This window comes from Lepidothrix coronata, unplaced genomic scaffold, assembly GCF_001604755.1.
Source record: "Lepidothrix coronata isolate B3197 unplaced genomic scaffold, Lepidothrix_coronata-1.0 Scaffold102, whole genome shotgun sequence".
Taxonomy (NCBI): domain Eukaryota; kingdom Metazoa; phylum Chordata; class Aves; order Passeriformes; family Pipridae; genus Lepidothrix; species Lepidothrix coronata.
The window spans coordinates 1,231,564-1,250,489 of record NW_016690282.1 but is presented as its reverse complement, the minus strand read 5'-3'; positions in this window follow the sequence as shown (position 1 = coordinate 1,250,489).

Sequence of the window (18,926 nt, the reverse complement as noted above, 5' to 3'; positions counted from 1 at the left end):
CAGAGCATTCCAGAATTGGAGGTTACATCTAAGGTGTTGTAGACAATATGTGCTTCATGTCTCTTGCCTTTAGAAGTTCAACTAACTCCTTTCTATAACCACTTAATTGTTGGCTTCATAATGTCTGATTGGAAAGTATTACTATATTTGTTTATAAATAAAACCACACAAACAAAAAAATAATGCCCACATTTTCCTGAACTCATTTTGTGCCAATTGCATGGTAAGTCGCTCCTTAGCTTTTGTTCTAGAAGAATTTATAAACCATCATTCCTTATTCACCATCTCTTGTTTGAGGTGCTACAAACTTCTGTCAAATAATTTCTCAGTTGTTTTTTTTCCAAGGTGAAGAATTCCACAGTAATTAGTCTCTCTTCCTATAGATCATGTAACTCTTCTAACAACTTTGTACTTTTTCTGTTTCTGCACAGTATTCTACAGTATTCATTCAGATATGAGATAACCAGAACTGAATTCAAGAAAACATGTTATTTAGACAGCCTATGATAACTGGACTCTCCCATTATTATTTGTCTGCTCTAACGGGTTCTTAGGTCTTGTATAGTTAGAATTATTTTTTTTCAGTCACGTGAATGTCTGTGTTTCTATATTTCACTGTGCACTTACAGGCCAGAAAACCAAGAGTATCCCAGGCTGCATCAAAAGCAGTGTGGCCAGAAGGTTGAGGGAGATGATTCTACACCTCTGCTCTGCTCTCATAAAACCCCACCTGGAGTGCTGCATCCAGCTCTGGGGTCTCCAGTGCAAGGAAGATGTGGACCTGTTAGAGTGGGACCAGAGGAGGCCATGAAGATGATTGGAGGGCTGTAGAACCTCTCTTCTGATGACAGGCTGAGAGAGTTGGGGTTATTCAGCCTGGAGAAGGCTGCAGGGTCACGTTATTGTGGTCTTTCAATATATAAAGGCAGTTTATAAGAAAGACAGAGAGAGACATTTTACCAAGGTCTGTAGTGAAAGAAAAATGGGCATCAGTTTTAAACTGAAAGAGGATAGATTTAGAAGAAGAAATTTTTTTAAATGAGGCTGGCAAGACACAGAAACTGGTAGCCCAAATAAGTTGTGGATGGCTCTTCATTAGAAGCTTCAAGGCCAAGTCGGATGGGGCTCTGAGATACCTGGTCTAATGGAAGATGTCCCTGCCCATGGCAGATAGTTTGGATCCTTCCAACCCAAAGCATTCTATGAACCCCTGGTTCTATGATTCTAATGTCAAATCCCATTTATACCTAATAACTTAGTGTTTTTCCCCCTCATCATTAGAGTTGGAGTAACCCAGACAAAATATTGCCTTTTCGGTCACTCAGATCTCTCAGGTAAGAGATTTCTTATCACTCAGTCTTACAGATAATTTATAATTATGTTGAAGATCATAATTTTCCTGGGAGAAATCACTTAAATCTTTCCTGCAATATGAAAACTAACCATTAATTTTTCCCACTTGTTTGCTCTCTTTAGATGACTTTAATTTCCATGATAACCTTCCTTTTATCTCTTTGTTTCTTAGAAATGCATTTTTTAGAGACTTCAAGCTTTTTAGACATCTAGGTATGATGCACTAATTGGATAACCCTGTACCCATTTGCTTCTGGAGTTCTTCCAAGAACTCTACCAGCTTTATAAGCACGACTATTCTCTTTTATAGGGAGATGTTAATTCTTCCCCGGAAGATTTTTCTCTACTACTTTTATTTTTCATTATAGTTTGTATCACCTATCCTGTACAAAAGTCAGCCTGATTGGTCAGCAGTTGCCTGGATTATTTTCTGAGTACTCCTCCAAAGCTTTCATTTGGTATTTCTTTTTCTCTGATGTTGAGGCCTGTTAAAGCCTTTGATTATTTATCTCAATTATTTGTTTGGCAATTAACTGTTCAATTTCCTTTACAGATTCATATGATAAGAAAGCAATTGAGTAAGAATATAGGTTATGCAAGGCTTGTAAAGAAAGTAATTATGTTTTATTAAACAGAAGGATGTAGTTGGAAAAGATCATTATAAGTTATCCTTTTTCTCTATGTGTCTTGCCTCATTTACTTTTTCAGAACATTAAGGATATGATAACCATAATTTCATAGCATGGGTAGACTTATGAAAGGCCTAAGTGCACTTCTAAATTTTTGTATGATTCTTTAAACAGCTTCTTTGTCACTGAAAACATTTGATTCTTTAACAGCTTCTTCGGCTTATTTTATTTTTGCCAGTCTTTTCCTAAAAATATTATTGTAGAAAACTTGTGGCTTTCGCTGTTTCAGCTTGTACTAGGTCTTGTATATTATTCAGGACTAAATCAGTTTCTTTGCGTTCTCATGTGTGCTTTCACAAATAACTGCAAGTAGCAATCATTCACAGTGGCTAAAAAGGTAGACTCTGTGACTAGATCCGTACTAGCAAATAAAGTAGATCAAGGTTCCTTTCTGGCTGTAAGAGCAGTTGTGGAAGATTTGTGTATCCAGTCTCTTTCCCCAACAGTAGAAGGCCTTTTCCACACTGCATATTGGAAACTATCCCTTGCTTGCTCTTTGGTGTAGACAAAAGCTGTGTCAGAGTGTTCGCTAGCAGTTGAGTGGAGTCTGTAGTCCCATTCCAGAGCTCTAACCTTTGCCTTGTCCTGGAAAATCTGTACATTAGTGTTCTACTGAATCTACTCTTTTCATCAACATTCCTTAATGCCTATTAATTTTTTAAAGACATTTGCCAATGATTTTGCCATTTAAAATGTATTTTAAAAAGCAAATATTTGTATAGACATATTTGGGCATTTGTCTTGATTTTGTATAGTTTTATATGCTCTGCTTACCCAGGTTGTTTTTGTTTTTGTTTCTGTTTTTCTCACCTTCTGTTCTATCCCTTTTTCTGAGTCATAGGCTTTCTGTGGTTTCAGAACACACAAATAGATCAATCTGAACAATTTACTTTCCACATCTGGCATAATTTCCTTGGTTTTCATTTTAGAATTGCCTCATAGCGTCTTTAATCTTAAATTCAGCAGCACTGATTCTGTTTTGATTGGGTGGAACCCATCTTATATATACTTAATCTGCTTCGAAATTTTACCAGATATGAATAAATATAATCCCTCTTTCCCTACATGGTTTAATCAATCATGCACTGAGACTCTGTTATCTGACAGAGTGTATAAAATCAGGACCACTGAAGAATGCTACTATGTAGGACTGCCTTTTCAGCCTCTCTGTTTAAACTTTGCTTTCGGGACCTCTCATCTGCTGCTTCTTTGTTGGTAGTGTGGGTATGAGCTACCACCACTGGGTCTTTCTTGGCACTTACTGAGGGAATGCCTAGATTCCTTGTGCTATATTGTCTTTTCAACTGCACGTGTCTTTTCAAGCAAAATGTTTGTCCATGTTTGTATTGGTCATGAGAAATGAAGGAGATATTTTCCATTTTTCTGCTCCTGAAGGGAACCCGTCCTACCAAAGACACCTATCAGCCCTTGCTGCACATTCTACTTGTTGAGTAACTCATCATGCAGTGTTGGTAGTGTTCACGTAACTCAGGATCTCCTTTTGGGAGGTGACCTGCTCCTGGGGGTGAAGGTTAGATCCAGCAGATGATGCCTGGCTACTGTGATATCAATCCATGACATCACATGCCTGACAAAACTTCCACTGAGTGCAAGAGAGGCTATGGATGGCCTATATGGATATGTCAAGACCCACACAGTGTCTAAAGGATGATTTGTCTTCATCTTCATGTCCTGTCTTGGAGCTGAAAGGCTTGACTTGTCCATCTATTCAGTCCAGTTAAGTGTCTCTTTGGGATAAAAGTTTTTGACAGATTTACAAATGGCCTTTTTGTGTGTCTTGTCAATTCACAATTCTGTGTTTTCTGAAAGGATTAATCAGAGTGTTTCTGGTCAGAGCCCATCTCAGTAGCCCTGCTTTTTATATATTCCCATGAAAGTTGCTTTCACTATGCATCAGCAAAGAGAGCAGAAGAGGCCAGGGATTTAGACTGATCCCTCCTACTTGGTCATTGTATCAGAACAGTTTTCTTGAACCTCTGCCCTAAGGTGCTGCTAAGGGTTCTTACTTGATACCACTTTAGATAGAAATTAGCACGCCAGTTAATTTTGTGCAGCCTTTAAAAAGAAAGGTTTCACAGCCTGACTATACAGAGGAAGTTGCCTTTCACCTTTCCCAAGCCAAAGCTCTTCAGGCCTTTTTAGCACAGTTATGTCTTGGAACAGTCATTTTTGTGCAAACTAACAAGGTAACTGCTAGTGCCAGACTCTGCCATGAGACCAGCATGGTGAATTTGCTGTCAGTGATACCGTCACGTTCCATGCAAGCCCAAGTTATCGTAGCAGCTTTGCTGAACAGACATGCCTCAGTTCTACTCAAGGGAACTTTAATCTCATGTTCACCAAGCATTGCTCTGTTGCAGAAACTCTCCATCTGATAGGTAGATTCTTTGTGTCTAGGGATGCCAAAACTTAATTGGAGTAAATTAAGTGAGAGGAGTAACAAAGTATTGCTTGGAATCACACACAGTGGGGGTGTGCTTAACAAGCATGAAAAGGATAAAAAGCAATTACTTATGAACGACCGAAGTTTCAAGAGACATTGTGCATGGATATTCACTACCAGTCCTCATTTTTCACCACTGAGGTCTCTTCATCTAAGTGGGATAATTCTTTTGCCTGTTAAGAAAAAACTGGAATGATAAGCTTACACATCTCCCTTTCTCTCTCTCCCCCTTTTGTTTTTTTTTTTTGATCTGGGAAAGTATGAAGAAGGAGAGTGCATGTGTGTCCTTTGGGGAATGTGAAGATGAGAAGTCTTCACTCTCAAGTTCATGTCTGTACACTGTGTACAACATTAACTTTTACAATATATCCTGAAAATTATTGTCAAGTGCCTTTCCCTTCTTCCTCTCTTTGGCCCACTCTGTTTTTCTTTTAGCTTTTTAATTTTTTATTTGTAAAGCACTTCCAGCTGGCACTGATTCACAAAAAATTGTCTATGCTGTGGAAGATGTAATCCAAAGTTGCCTGAGCTCCGCTACTTTCAATTGCTGAAAGTACTGCCCAAAACTACAGCGCTCTCTTCAAAGAGGTTGCAATCTAGGTTGGAGAAAACAGTAAGAGACTTCACTGCCTCTCACTTATCTAAATGCCACCACTCCCCTTCCTTTTTTTCCTAAGATTAAAAAAATCTAAATATATGTTAAATTACACTGTCTCCATTTGAGTATATTTTCCTCACTTCTACTGATGCAGAGTGATATCACTTAAATTAAATATGTAGTCAGAGTGTGGCTTGCATTTTTATCCCCCAACTGTGTGGGTTTGGTTTAAGCAGAATCCACAGTTCTAGTGCTACTGGATGGAGACAGTTTTATACATGTCAGGCTTAGCAAGAATGTGTCTTTAAGACAACATTGACAACATAAACTAATATTTTATTTAATGACCATTTAACTTCATGGAAATGAATTTTCCTTTCAGAAAGCATTGCACACAAGGAGAATGATGATTTAAAGGACAGGTTCTGAGTGCAGATCAACAGAAAAGGGAACAAGCGGTAAAGTTTGGCCTCTGTCGAGAGATCATTACATCTCACTTGCAGAAAAATATCACTTTTCTGGGAAATTGTTTAAGCAAAGTGTAACAGTGAGCAGTGAACTTCCCTATTCCTCTTAATTTTATGACATCTGATCAGGAACCTAATTGCAGGACCTATGCTAAAGTCAAGAATGTCAGAGAGAACAAATCTTTTGGCAGAAACTGATGTGGAACAGTAAGTTCCACATGAGCATAAGGAGGGACTTTGTTGTGTGGGTGACCACACCCTGGAACAGGTTGCCCAGAGAGGTTGTGGAGTCTCCCTCACTGGAGATATTCCAGAACCACCTGGATGCAATTCTGTGCAATGTGCTCTAGGATGACCCTTCTTGAGCAGGGGGGTCAGACCAGATGATAAGTTTGGTCCCTCCCAAACCTACCCGTTCTAGGATTCTGTGAAATCAAACCTGCTGCTGGTGCTGAAGACTACAACAGCACTACTGAAAGGGAAAAATGGAGTCCAGGCTCGTTTGGAGGGGTTGGGCTCTGGGTGTCCCACTGATAGTTACGTCTGCACTGACTCAGTGTGTGAGATGAGATAGTCAAATAACACCTTGCCTTGAAGACCACTCAGCATTCGGGTGAGGTCCACATGCTGTTACTGTGGGGAAGGAACTGGCAAGGAGCCCTCTCACCCCTAACAAACAAGGGTGAGCCCTCTCACCCCTAATAGCCCTGTGAATCAGATCTTAAAGGGAAGAAATAGGAGGACTGGATCTCTCAATTCACCAGTAGTGTGTTTTTGAGAGCAAGAGTGATAAGAAAGGCAGGGAAGGGGTTCTTTTTGGACGGGTTTATGGTTCAATGGAACTATGTTTCAGTGGAGTGTACTTTTTATGAATCAGATGTGTGAATCAACATGGATAATTAATTCCTTCTCATAACCTAGGGGTTATTTATTACTCTAAAGGTGAAGGGAGAAGGTAGAAATTCCTATCATTAGTTCCAAACAGCAGTCCTTGTCCTGTGGTGAAGAGGCAGAAAGTTTGCCTATTAATCAATCATCTACATATGAAGCTATTCTGAGACATGATACCAGTGCTGATTGAAGAGGTGGTTTGGGGCCTAAAAAGCCCAGGACTCCCACCTAACCACAGAGTTTTGATTTCAGCTACACTCAGTGACAAAGAAGGAACAACAGTGACTGCTGAGCATCATTTGAGGAAGAACAGTCAGTGATGCCAGGAATTGCCCTAACATAAAATCATGCTTGCGTGCAAAGCTGTAAAGATGAGAGAGCTCATAATCAATTTCATTCTGGCTCCTTGTTTGGGTTTGGGGGTTGGAACTACTAGATGTGAGTTTCAGACTCTTTTTTTCCTCCTTCCTTTTCTATTATTGCTCCTTTTCTCTTAGCCTGGCATTTCTTCATCCTGCCTTTATTTTCTACTTTCATTTTGATGACAGAAAGAGAAGGAGACTCTGTGAGAGTACACACATATCCCAACTCTCCACATGTGTATCAGTGGGAGAGTTGTGAATGGTATTTAGGGAAGACCTCAAACTTCATGGGCTAGACAGTGTTCAAAGCCTGACAGTATATTTACTTAAACTGGCTAGTTATGAAGCTTCACACCTGAGTAGGTCTGACTGTTACCAGCCTGAGCTGTGACTTTGCCTGTCCCATTGTTAGGTGTCATTTTGATATGGATTGTAAGAAAATTTTCTTCCATCCTGCCTTTTTTATCTCAGCAATAGGTGTCTCTTCCTTATATCTGTTGACTTGCCCTACCTCTAAGGTTTCCATTTTCTTTAGACTTCTTTAGAGTGAGGTCTGGCTGCTTCCTATGAGGCACGAGTGGAGATTCGGTTGATAACACAGCTGACGGAGCAGAGGCACAGGACCTGCACAAGGGAGGAACTTGGCCATTACTCATAAGTGTTGGAGGCTTTCTGGTGTTTAATAAAAGGTATTGAAAATGTGCCCGTTTGTGATCTAACTCCACTTGGCAACTACCACACAGCTGCTCACTCAGTTCCCTATGGCGGGATGGGAAAGGGAAGGGTAACAGTGAGAAAAATTGTGGGTTGAGACAAAGGCAGTTTAATAGGTAAAGCAAAATCCAGGCACAGAAGCAAAGCAAAACAGGGAACTAATTCACCACTTCCTAAGGGAAGGCAAGTGTTCAGCCATCCCCAGGAAAGCAGGGCTCCATTTTTTACATGTTATGGTTACTTAGGAAGACAAATGCCATCATTCCAAACATTCCTCTTCCCTCTTCTTTCCCCAGCTTTCTATGCTGAGCATGATGCCATACAGTGGGGAATATGCCTTGAGTCATTTGGGATCACTTGTTCTGGCTGTGTCCCCACCCAGCTTCTTGTGAACCCCCAGCCTACTCACTAGTAGGATGGGGTGAAACAGAAAAGGCCTTGACTCAGTGTAAGTGCTGATCAGCAGGAACTAAAACATCCCTGAATTATCAACACTGTTTCCAGCACAAATCCAAATCATAGTCCCATACCAGCTACTGCGAAGAAAATTAACTCTACCCCAGCGCACCATTGCACACCTATCGTTCCGAAGATAAACACGTATCTCTAGTACTTGGGAGGATTATAATCCCTTGCCTAACATGTGATTTGCAGTACTGAATGCCATGGACTCTATGGTCTCTCAAGCAATAACTATGATGGCTGAAACAACCTTATCTTGGCAGCATGTTTCACTTTTTGGACCTGAAAGTACCTTGGCTTGGGCACAAATATTTCTTGCAAGATTAGGCATCAGCTGCCCTTGGGCTGCTAGGAATGGCAAAATCATTCCTTGCCATCTTTTTTTCTACTGTTTCTGAAAAACAGAGCTCTCTACCAAGCTGACCCCGGGCCAGTAGTTCCCATGATAGCAGAGACAAATTCAGCTCCTGTTCTCGGACTTTGAATTCTCAGGGGACGGCACATTAATTTTCCCTGTTTAACAGTGACCTTCCTCAACACAGACACAGCTTACCCTTGCCTAGATCTTTTTCACGAAAGAAAAAGGAAAAGCAGGTTCTCTGCAAATCCACCCATGAGGTATGTTTGTTTACTGATAGAGGGATATGAATTTTTCAGCTGCTAGACTTTTGAAGTACATTTTCCTTGGCAGAAAGCTTTCTGTTTTCTGTGACTTCGTAGTTAAACAGAGCGGATGCCTCTCGTTTTTGTATATAACCTCCTAGTGCGTATGCACTTCTGCATATGACTTCCTAGAGCTAAGCTTCCTTGCTAAGGCAAGTGGGCTTATTCAGTGAGCACAGGAATGTATTCACCAAATTAAAGCAACCCACAAAGGCAAAGCTGAATGTCCTGCTTAATAAGACATCTGATGTTTTTTTGCCTTAAACAATAAATTACTCACGCATATCTTGCCCTTACTGACTTTTTACTGAGACCTCTTTCAACTGTTAGAAGAGCAGTGGATTGGTAAGAGCATTTGTTTGGCTTTTAAAAAAATCTATAATTGTTTTTAGAAGTTATGTCTCTAGATGTCTGCCAGACTCTTTCTCTTGTTAAGGGGTAGAAGAGTCAACACTACACTGCTTAGGTCCTGAGGGTTTTCCCATTCAACTTGGACCCTTGTTTATTGCAAAACATGCAGAGAATTACCAGGACTCAGAACTATGCTTATCCTAGGACACTGATGTTGATGTGAGTGCTCAGCTAAATAAATCCCTGTTCAGCATTATCCAGTTTGTCATTTCCTCCAACAACAGGCTTCTTACTGGGGAGAGCTGCTCTGTTAGGCTTTCTGTGTTATACTCACACTTGCTGGACAGTTTTCCATCTGTGTTGGACTTTCATGGGGCATCGGGCCTCTGCAGCTCAGGAAGACAAACAGAGGTACAATCAGAAATCTTAGATGATAGTTCACTGTATGGGAATGGCTGTGATTCCTGTCTGGGGGTGGGGAAGAGAAAGAGAAAAACGTGTTTGAGGTTTTAGCCAGTGTTATAAGGCCCTTTTGATTCAAAGGCATGAAGTCCAATGAATTCCAAACATCAAGCTTAACCCTTTGGACTTATCTTTTGAATTACAATATTTATTGAAAATTAATTTTACCAATTACGAAACAATTCCAGATTTTCTTTGCAGGTTGTAAACCAGAATCTTACTTTTTTTGCATGACCATTTTGATTTACAAACAAATGTGTTCAGAAAGTTGAAACTTTCTCAGTTCAAAGACTCACAATAAAATTCTGATAAATGACAATGTAGCAACAGTCCATCAGCTCTTAACAGCAGCAGCTGATGCCGGAGACTTCTTGCCACTCTCCCACGAAGTGCCAATTTTTATTGGTGAAATACATGCAGTAGGGATCAATACCAGGGATATTCCTCACAGATCTCATCACCCAGCTCCTCATTTCTCTGTCTCTGCCTTCTCCAGTGTAGAGTAACTTGTGTTCATCTTACCATTTCCCACTGTTTCCTTTAGCCTGATCCGTCTTCTGATTGTTTCCTCTTTTCAGAGAGCATCCCAATGAGGACCCTACAGTGCTGTCACAACTACATACCTCTTACAACTTGCACATGGATGGAGTGTTCTGAGGCTCATCAATTCATGAATGTGATTCTGAACTTTAACAACTGCTGTGAAAACTAAGTTCCTGGCTGGTGTTCTGTGAAGGGTCTAAAGAGGCTTGGTTGATGAACCTAAGAGATGGAGCTGAGCAAAAGGACAGTGAAGTGATCTTGCAGCCAGCACAGTATCCAGCTTTCAGACACCAGTGTTATGTCCAGGCTAGGGAGAAAGCTGGATCTGTACAGGATGAGGAAGAACAGGAAAGAGAGCATGATAATCCAGTTGGTTTCATTATCTTTTCAATCACTCTCCCCTGCCTTTGCTGTGATAGCATACACACAAAATATAGCAGGACATGTCAATTATTGCACTCAAGTGGAGAAAAATGTGTTACAATAGAGACGGTGATAAAACTAATCAGATTGGTAAAGAAGGCTGCTTCTTCCTTATGCCAGCAAGAGCATAGCTATGTTAAAATAATTTCTGCAAAACAAACTGTGAGAAAAACAGAAGTTGTTTTTCTCATCGGGTTTCCTCTCAGAGATAGTAGATACGTCTTGCACTATCTTTTTGTTACTTCTGCTTCCTTTCAAGCTGAAAACAGAACAGTCAAACTGGAGAGTATGAGAGAGAGGAAGGAACAGAGAATAAGGAAGAGACAGGAGAAAGAGAAAAAAAAATATAATAGGAGAAGCTAGAGATGGAGGAATAAACAGCATAGAGATTGGAGGGTGGGAAGAAAACACATGAAATAAGAATAGGGAGAAGTCATCTTGCTATTATTCTTGAGAAAGAGCTGTAGGATTCATTCATGAATTGACCTTACAGCTGTGAAGTCAATGGAAAATGTGGCTCTTACTATCCCTTCAGTATTGAATCACATTCCAAATGTTAGCAGTTTGCTGTGGATTGAAGTCTCAAACCACAGAAGTGTTCCTGTGGCACAAGGGACTCCACAGTGCGCAAAAAAAAAAATAAATTCTGTTTGTAGGAGCTCTGCAGTCCCACAGTCCTCACAAAACCCCTGTCCCAGCCGGTGGCTATTTTTCTCTGGTGTACCTTCTTTGACTTCTCCAGTGTAAGCACAGCATAACAGACACATGTACACATGCAAACTGCCAAGCCTTCTGCTATGGAAGCTGCAAACTTTGCTTGCTTGGGAAAGGTGAGCTGGGAGCTGAGGGTGACAGCAAGGCATTGGCCTCATTGACAACGGTTTAATCTCGCAGTAACAAGAAATGCAGAACAGCTTTGCTGCTTCCCCGTACACAGGGAATGCTGTCAACATTCATGGGTATGGATTTTCTGTCATTTAGTGGTCTACTGGTTTATTGTATTTGAGTAGAAAATGAAGATGTAGAGAATTAAGAAATGTTAAAAAGCTGAGACTTCTTGCATTGCACAAAACAACCATGTTTTCAGTCTCTGGAGATGATTCACGGTGGGGAAAAAGAGTAGGTTTGTAAATGCACTGAGACATTCCATGTGTTCCATTTCAGGTGCTGCTGCCTGTAAACGTGTCAGTAACAGCAACTGCTAATGGCTGAAAAGCCTCTGTAGAAAGCTACATTCTCTCAGCTGGGGTTGGAGTGAGGTGCAGCCATGAGCTATCTGGGTTCACTTAACAAGGCAGGTGCCCACCCTACATCCTTGTAGTACAGCGACATTGCTAGTGAAGATCAAAGAGAAAAGGATCTCAGCTTGTTCCAGCTAGAGAATGAAGGCTGAAATGTAGAAAGGAACTGCAGATTGGAGCAAGAAGCAAGGATGAAGGAGGGAAAAGTTGATTGAAATGTTAGAGCAAATCCAGGGGCTATGAAGGTGCCAGGAATACTTTCAGAGTGGTAGTTTTTTTAACCTGTGTCCATCTATGTGAGACTGCCTCTATCAACGTTTCTACTGTGTTTACATGGGCAAACAGAATGGCCCTAAAAATCAGAACAGCAAGGTTATTTGGACAAAAGTTATTTGGGAAAGATTACTTCTAAAACACAGGTTGAAAAGTTTGTAAATCTAATTACACAGTGTGAATGCCTGGAAGCTTGTTCTTGTCCTAAGTGTCTATCACAAATGTGCTGCTGGTGTTCTTGTGCCCATGGCTCCTGGCTCTCCCTGGCCTTAACGCAATCTCTCTTTTCTCAGAAGTATTGCAATATTTATTTTTGGCCAGTGGCAGCCAGTCAGGTGGTCTTCAGCTGGCAGAACACTTCTGAGGAGTTCAGTAATCTTCTGAGGCAAATAAACTACCTTCAAGTGCTGAAAGGGTGAGTAAGCAGCCTACCCTCTCCTCCTTTCTTGAAAGATTCCTTACTAACCATAGGGGGAGAGCAGGCTGCACATGGATATCACCCATTGCAATAGGAAGAACGAAGCATTCTCACCTGTTTATATCCTAAGCCTGTGTACACCTTTCAAACATCTATGGAAATTGTAAGGAATCACTACAGGTCCAGACCTTGACTTCCCTGGATGGAAGTAGGAAGATAGAAACCTGATTCCTTTCTTCCTCTACATTTCCTTTGGAAATAGGTTTAGATAAAAGACGTTGACCTAATAAGGTGGTAAACATGTTGGTTGAATTCCTCCCAGCCTGCCTGAACTCAGCTTCCCTCTCATGAAAATACACATATTCCCTTACCTCCTCATCCCCTAGAAATGACATACTTTTTGTTCCTTGAAGCAAAGTCTGACTTTGAAAGTGGAATGTAAACAAAGAAATGCTGCATTGTTCCTAGCTAGTGTGATCAGAAATAGCTCCAAATTGTCCATAATGCCTCAAATTTGTGTCATGCCTTCAAAGACAGAGTGGGAAGGTGACTATGATGCTCTATTTGGGAAAATATCCTAGCTTGCAGAGCAGTCGAGGAAGCTGACACAAATTAAATTGACTCTTGGGTTTCATGATAATCATCTGGCTCTTAGGAGGAAGAGTCAGCTCTTTTAATAGATACTTTTCTAAGTTGTGTGAAGGAAAGATGGGTTTGTTTGTAACTTCTTGGAAATCGTTGTCTTCTCCCTTTTTCTTGTCTCACATTTGGTGCTTGTAAGAGACAGAGGACCTTTATTTTGAAAAACTAACTGAAAAGTATCCCTGAAAGCTTGTGAGCTTCATAAATGCTGATGCTAGCAGTCACATTGCCTGAGTTATTACTCCTAAATAAGTCAGGGCCAAGATGTAGTATCACACACTGCCTCGTAACTGCTTGCACTGCTTTGTTGTCAGCACTCTCCCTGCCATGGTTTGGCCTGTGCCAACTAGTGCTCTCCAAGATAACAACCTGGCACCTTTTGGGAGATAGCACAGCATAGCAACCATTCCCACTGGGCAACATGGACACGACTGTACCAGGGTAGGCTGTGTCCAGTGTCCTTCAACAGTATTCTGGAAGGCTTTGCACCCAGGCTGTGCAGCACACTTCCCTTTTCACTGCCAGTACAGCTATAACACAGTGGTCACAGTGTGCCGTGCACTTTGAAATGAAAAACAGACACAAAACTTTAGCTGTGTTTTAGACTGCAGAGACTCTGTGGGAGACCAAGGAGACCAGCAAGTCTGCAGACGTAGCTGGTCTGGGTCATTTTACCAGGGGGCCAGAGAATGGTCCCTGGCCCTGCTCTATTTACAGGAAAAATATAGTTTTTCTCAAAAGCTGAATTGTGCTTGCATATCTTGGAATTGGAACACTTGTAGTTGGCAGTAAACAGTTGATCTTTTCCTGTGGCACAGAAAAGTTCAAGGCTTGCATCTTCTGAGGAGTGTACAAGAGATGGGGCCAAAGATTCCTTGTAGCTTCCTGGAAGACAGAATAGGTCATCTTCTGTTGTATGCAGTTAGCACCTTAGAGAGCTGCTAGTTAGAGAGCTGTCAGTAGCAGCTAAGTCCTGTGCTTTTTTCATCCAGCCCCTCAGTGACCACCCTTGCCTTGAGTTTTCTCCTGGGAAAACTGGTGTCATGGTCACAGTCTGAGGTCAAGCACCAACCTCTTCTCCTGAGTTGCACCTGGATGTGTTTGGAGGCCCTTCAAGCCCCCACAGACACTCAGAACCCACAAAAATATCCTTACATATTTTTTGAAAAGGAGTACTTTTTTTCCTGAAGAACCTGTTTTGGAGATCTGTGTAGTCATATTTAATTCTGGCAGCACTGTAACAGTTTTCCTCTTCCTCTGTCCAGTTGAGGAGGGCAAGTGGCAGAGTGGCTTAGTAGCACCTCTCTGATAACACATCTAAGAAAGGGTAAAAACTGCTGCACAACTGGGAGGGAGGGGTGAGAATATATGGCATCCGGAGGCCAGCCATGGTCAACCCATCACACCAAGTAAATAAGTTTTGTAAATGCATTAAAATGATCAGAGAGCCCGCACATGATGGTGGGTCCATCAGGGACAAGGAAGAAAATGCACAGAACATTGAGATCTTTCAGGTCTTCAGAGCCCTAAGAAAGCTGTTGGAAAAGGAAAGTAGCCAGCTTTGAGATTCAGAAAAGCCTTCTGGAGTTGTAGGTGTCTTAGACAACCAATCTGAAAATTTGAAAAATGACACCATCATAATCACATTTTCTTTCCACAAATGCTACCTCTCCTCTCCTGATCCTAATCCAACATGGTGAAAGATCTCAAATAAACCTACGTCTTTCTTAGTTATATTAATGTATTTGGTAAAAGGGACAGGTCATAATTTCCATGCACCTCCATTTAGATAGGCTTGTTTTGCACTCCCCTGATAGGTGAGATTGGCAGGGGAAGAAGCCAGATTTAGCTAGGGCTTCTTTCTAAAAATAGTTAATCAATTTCAGTTCAAGGCTCTCAGGTTATAGGAAAAGAAAATGATTTTGCTTGGGCACATAATGAGCTTGGATAATCAGTTTTCCTGCTCAGGAGCAATGAATCCAAGGGTTTAAACAAAAAAGAATGTTATTAAAAGGGGTAAAATAGCAACTCAGCATAAAAATTGGTAGGCCTGTTTACTAATCAGAAATAGAACACGAAAGCTTCTTGGTAATGTAGCTCTCGCCCCTGTTTTGCCCAGAGCTGAGAGAGCCCATTCTCCATCCATAAGGAGATGTTGTTTCCAAGTGCAGTGATCCCACCTCTCCTGCCAGGTCACTGCTCTTGGCAGCTTCAGTCCATGAAGTCTTGGCTCTGTCAGAGAGGAGTCTGTGGCAAACAAAACCCAAAGCGAACCGTGAGGAATGCACTATTTGAGTTTGGGTTTTTTTTTTTTAACTTTCTTGCTGCATGGCTCCTTTGCTCTACCAGTATCAAGGGGAACTACACTGGTAATTCCTAACCCTCAAATCACCATTCTCTCTGGATGAATAACTGTTTTGAATACCTTCAAACATAATTGTATTTTAAACCCAGTGCCCAAGAGTGAAATCCACTGAAGTCCACCCACTCCCTTTTTGTTGTGATCTCTTGACACTTCAAGCAGTGCTGGATTTCTCTTTTATCCCATTATAGGCAGGATCAGCAGTAAGTACTCCATTCTTTTAGGAATACTGGGCTTACCTCAGGATAGATGTAGCTCTGAATTTAAGTTTTACTTCTGTGCAAGCTCTACAGCACAAAGGATTGAATTGAATAGCAGGCTGAAGACTTTGATAAGAGTTTTTTGCATTGACTGTCTTCTGTTCTTACAGTTGTCACCATCTCTTTATATGAGCTATTCAAAATCATACACAGTGGAGATACCAAAGGTTGGAACTGTTCAGGATAACGTGAGATAGGCAGAGGTTAGAGGGTTAAATGAAAAGAAAAAAATATTGTTTGGAGAACAGGAAATCCTTACTAAAAGTGATATCCTGCAAAATAGTCTGTGCCTCGACTGCAGGTATGCATAAGCCTGAACTTGGAAACAGCCATTACTGCAAGAAAAAGTAATGAGGAGAGTGCTGCAGAAGCTTAGATGCAATGGATCCCTTCTGTTTCAAATCTTTATAGTATAATTATCTTTATTTCAAGTGCATTGACTCTTTATAGATGACCAAAACAGTTCTTAAAAAGCAATTTTGATGAATGGCTTAGCTAAACCAGAGAAAATCTCACTTTTTTCCCCAAGTTCTGCCCTGTCAGATAAAAACATTGGCTCAGAGCTGCCACCCAATGACCAGACCGTGTAAAATCACTTAAATACAGGCTACCTGTGCTGCAAAGCACTGAGTCCAGTGAGACAAAATAGTGGAGGCAAATTAATTTCTCACTGCATTAAAAAGGCAGGGAAAGGCCATTTCCCCCTCCACTGTCTTTCCACTCCCCTTCCCCAACATCTATATCTCTTTGTCTGCAACAAGGTCCTTTGCTTAGAAAATTTAATTTGTTAACCTATTAACTTCGTTTGTGTTTTTGTTTTGCTTTGTTTTTTTTTCTTCTGTATTGATTTTCTGGTGGTTTATCAAGTTGACTCAGTTCAGAGGATGCGTAGGGAAGTGTCAACACCAGTACAAAGCAAACAAGAAGGAATGAGAGCAGAAGAACGAATAGAAGAGAGATTTCAGCTGCAGTGAGCACTTATTTTGGCTCTATTCTTGTCTAACTTCATATGGCATGATACTTGGAGATTCCAAAGCTGGTTTTGACTACACATGTTCAGGTAGCTAAAGCACTCTAGTCAACACAGAGTGCACACAGGGCAATGGTCCAGACGAAGGTTCTGGCTAAATTTGTCTGTTCAGCACTGAGAGACTTCAGTTATTGATTGTTCCCAGAGGCTGTGCTGCCTCACTGAAAGCTATCATCTCAACTATCTCTGCAGCTTTCAGTGTGTCACCTCTCTAAAAGTGTTTGTCCCTGGCTGATCTGTAACAGTTGGCAAAGCAAAGAAGATGAAGGGGGATTGCCACATCTATGTTTATCATCAAACAGCTGTCACCATTTGAATGCATTATACAATGCCAAGTATTTTATACTATTTAAGTGCTTATAAAATATTGTAATTTGTAAAAAGCACACCAAGTGACTTCATTCCACTGCAAGAGGAAATGCAGTTTGTGCTCAGTGGTGCACCAACAGGACATTTCAGTCCATTTCCCTTCTGATTCAGTCTCTTTATGAGCCCTTCACAGATAGCAAAAGGGTATTTACCTCAAGCTGTACCATAATCCTGCAGTCTGCCTGCCCTAGTGTCTATTTCTAATGGCTAATAGGCATTTTTAATGTCTAGTAGAAACAGATCTGTAATTCTACGTGCAGATTCAGCCCACATTATGTGTTGTGTATTAGCTGCTTGTGCCCTGAACTGCCTGCTTCCAGTATGCCAAACAACGTCAGTAGATTTCTGCTCAGCTCCATGTTTTCTGGATTAGGACCTGCTGTGGTCTCAGAAGACAGCGTTTATTATGTACCTGGAGTTATATTGGCCATCAGAGCTGGCTGCAACACAGAGAACAGGCTGTTCCTACAGAGCTGCGCTTTTTCAGCTGGAGCTAGTGTGGCGTGTGCTCAGGCAGGAGCCAGTTAGTACTGATGTACAAAGCAAACCCATAGGGAGGTTTCTACAAGCTGCCGTTTGGCCAGTTTCCTTAATTTCAAAGGCTTGGACATGTGCCTGGAAATATCAGAAGTCCAAATGGTTAATTATTGGCAGTGGAAAATGATTATCGCTTGATTATTATATTAGTTAAATTTTAACCTCCTTCACTACTTTAACAAAGTCAGCATATTGTTATCTAATCACCAGCCAATGGTGAAATAACAATCCTAATTCTATCCCAAAACAGTTCATATCAGGAAGCAAAGCATCAATCTTTTGAAGTGGGAAAAGCTTTGGACCAGATGGGAAAGATCAGGGCATTGCTATTCCCAGAAATGTACTTCGTGATTGCCACACCAAACTGCTACACTTTGGAGCTGGGAGGCAGAATCCTGCAATAAGGACCATTAAACTTGTGAGAAAAACACATCAGGAAGCTCTAAAGACCCTGCATGTCCTGTATCATTCAAGCCCTTGGGTGGTCCTTGCTTACTGTCCAAATACACTCTTGAATTTCAGATTGTACAGACTGTATGGTGGACACGTTTCTCTCTGAGAGACATTTATCTTTGAGTTAGGGAAAGGGCTGTCAGAGACAAGTAAGGCTTATGAGAGCTTCAGTAAGAGTCCGTGCACATTGTGGGGTGATTTGCAGATTGGAGAAGCTTCTTGCAGCTTTCCTATTCTCTTTAGGTGGGATAAGCTGTTGTTTGGTTTTTCATTTGCTTGGCCTGCAAATAGTGTGGGCTTTAGTGAATGCGCTGATGCCTCCTCTTCTCAACTGAATTTCCATTTGCTTTCACACATTACTGCTGCTCCCTGAAATCCTCCATGTGACAAATATAACAACAGAATTAGAATGGTGTGCAGAAAACCTTCCTTGCCTACCCCACGTAGGGTGCCAATCACACAGAGCCGTGCCCAGGTTATTAAGTGGACATGGTTTGGTGCCCTTCTGGCAAGAGAGTCTGAATTCACCCTGGAAGTATCAATAAGGAGCTGGTTCTTCTGGTGTGTCTAGCTGCCCTGTACACACAGATCTGAAGCTTTCCTGTGTGGGAGCTTTCTAGACTTCAGTGAGAGAGGTAGACAGCACTCAGGTCTTTGGGCAACCTTGGTTTGTTCCCAGTGCATCCTCTATATTTCTCTCTGGACTGCTGGGGCAGCTGTCCACGCATCACAAATCTTCTGGCAAACATGAGTTTTCTCACACACACACATGCACTCCTTCCACCATCACCCTCTTACACCGCTCACAGGTCCTACTCCAACTTAGGTGCTGAGTAGATTAATTTCTGTATGGGTTTCTCTCACCACCACATCCCTCTGCAAAGGTATGTGCCTCACAC